The sequence below is a fragment of the Palaemon carinicauda genome, chromosome 13, assembly GCF_036898095.1.
Source record: "Palaemon carinicauda isolate YSFRI2023 chromosome 13, ASM3689809v2, whole genome shotgun sequence".
In the NCBI taxonomy this organism is placed as follows: domain Eukaryota; kingdom Metazoa; phylum Arthropoda; class Malacostraca; order Decapoda; family Palaemonidae; genus Palaemon; species Palaemon carinicauda.
Window position 1 is genome coordinate 50,202,600 of NC_090737.1, and position 3,095 is coordinate 50,205,694.

The window sequence follows — 3,095 nt, forward strand, 5'->3', positions numbered from 1 at the left end:
TATTTTCACGTTTCATCCTTTATTAGGTTATTTTACTTTTAACAAGTTTTCCTTAGATGGCCCTTTTGCTTAAAAGTCAAAAACTATTTATGGTTCAACATTTGAACGTAAAACTATGATAGTCACAAGCATTTGTTTCAAACTCATTCTAATTACAAATATGAAGAGTAGTTTCAATGTGAAGACTTACCCACCTTCAATGAAGAAATGGTTAAAGTTTATTTCCTCATTATATAGACTCGTACATAAACGTACCAAAATATTGCCCAAATTCTTTATTTACGAACCATAGTTAATTTGAAATCATGAACTATTTGTCGCCGAAAGCATGAGACAAGTGTTTTGGGATATTATCATAAACAGCCCTTGGTTGAAAAATTCCGATTCGTTTATCATCCACAATAGACACAGATAAGTGTAAAAGCTTAGTTCTCTTAAGTTAATTCTTAGGAGTAGTCCAATATATATATATATATATATATATATATATATATATATATATATATATATATATATACAGTATATATATATATATATATATATATATATATACATATGTGTGTGTGCATATATATATATATATATATATATATATATATATATATATATATATATATATATGTGTGTGTGTGCATATATATATATATATATATATATATATATATATATATATATATGTGTGTGTGTGTGTGTGTGTGTGTACTGGATGTGAACTATAAATGTATTGTAATATACATTGATACATAGTTTTATTTCGTGTATATTACGTAATACTCCTTAGAAAATATGGATGTGCATGATGTAATTCCATATAGAAAAACAACTACACGGTTAAAGAAGTGATAGTAACACTTGCTTGGATAATTGTATATCCTCAGAGACACTTATTGTATAGAATGAATAGACTATCTCTTTGCAGAGAAATATAGAATGTAATGTCTTGATACTTTTTGTCGTAGAGAGGAGTGTAGCCTTCCTTATCTACCAGCAATGAGAAGTAGTTGTATTCGGGATATGCCTCTAAAATTAGCGGGCTACTCCGAAAGAATGTTTGACGCCTGGAAATTATTCCTGTGATTTCTTGCCCATTATTCAAATTTATACAATGGCCATTGCCTGTCTGGAAATATATGGGGAAAAGATATTGGACTGACAGCCTATGCGCAGTAAAAAAAAAAAAAAAAAAAAAAAAAAAAAAAAAAAAAAAAAAAAAAAAAACTCTGGAAGGAAGTCTTATTCGTTAATGCAACACATAACAGACACCCTTCAGACGCTGGGTTATTGGCCCGGAATCTCGAGTACTTCTGGTAGCAGATGAAAAAGGCAAGCCATAGTAATGTTTGAAGCCATTAGCGGTTAATAATCTGATGATTTCTATAATGCATATCAGATATTTATAGCGTTTTTTCTTAAGTAGAATATTCAGTATAAAACTATTGGTAATCGTTTTCAACATTCTTAAAGCTATGCTTTTGGATGAATGATTTCTATGAGACCTGATAACCACTCTTAATATGTACTTCGACGCGTTTATTTTCTATTACCGATATGCTGAATTTTCCCCCGAACATATTTTATTTACATTTACTTAAACACCTGAAGCCTCTAACCTATACAATTTATTAGCCATGTTGCCAAAAATTTACTTTTTAAAACGAAATAGAGATATTTTGAATAATTAAATTAAAAGAAAAAGGAATAAGTTTTTATGGGGATACGTTTCTATGTATAATGAGTTATGGAGTAATTAAGAATTAACTGAACCTCATATTTTATAAACTGCATCAAAACTTAATTTTATAAGTTCTACTAAACCTGAGGATTTCATAAAAATATTATAATATTCATGATCAAGTAACATTCATAAATCCAATCAAATCCATAGCTTGTCATACAGGTAGCGGTCTCAATAACAATTGCTTGGCTGTTTAATTATCTGTTGACCGCATCTGGATTTATTCTGAATTTCTGTAAGTACCTTAGGAAATGTATCCAGTATTTCTAAACTTATCCTTCTACTATCAAAATCTAAAATTCCCTTAAGGAATTAAAGTAGCCTAATGTAAATTTGATTCTTCCATATTTTGAATACTAGCAGTATTCATATCATGATTTTCTAAATTTTTGCTCGATTGTACCCACAAATCGACTCCAACATGCAATACATAAGCGAGCTTATATATATGGTCCTATTTACAAGAAGATTATCCAATCATACGAATGTCATCTATGTATAGCTTAATTTGGACGGATTTTGTTTCTTTATAAAGTGTTTAACCTCTTTTCTCCGATGCTTTATTTCATCACTGGATTCGTAGGAAAGGATTACCCGAAATAGGAAAAACAATGACCATGAACGGTTACATACTGAAGGAAAGCATATGCATCCTTTGTACTGAAAATAACGAGATATGTCTTTCACATCGACCTACTCTACCCACAACCCATTTACCAAATATGTTCTTTCGATTTGCAATGTTTTATTGACAGTTGCCACAACCCAGAAAAGAATTAAATAGTAGAAGATACACATAATTTTTATTGCGGCAGAAACAAAAGATTGTGAAATCGTTGCACCCAGGCAATTTCAATTATTAAGTCCAGCACAGAAACTTTATTTCAAATGGGACCCAGCAGTCAGCACATGACTCGAGCAACTTTCAGCTGATGACACCCGCCCCTCAAGCAGCCTTCACTATCTTTAAACTGCAATTCCATATAGGACAAGGAAAGCTTGGCAACTACATCATGTCTATACTAAAAGAGATTTTTGACGACAAAACACTCATAGTAGAGGTGGAGAAGGCTTTATCTTTCCAGGTTTTGCCCTGCCGAATCCATGTTATGTACACATTATTTCTATCCCGTACTCACTGCTCGACATTTTTATATATCTTTGTATGTAGAATTTCCCGGCCTTTCCACTGATGTATATATATGTATTGTTTTACATTTGTTTCTTTGCAATCTACTTGTAAATATGTAAAATAAACTCAAATAACCCGTCAGAATTTACCTTTGCTAGTGAGGAGGTCAGTGCCCCGACCCAGGCACTAGTTTGCCTTAATGTACTTTGAATTTTGTAAGCAATAAAC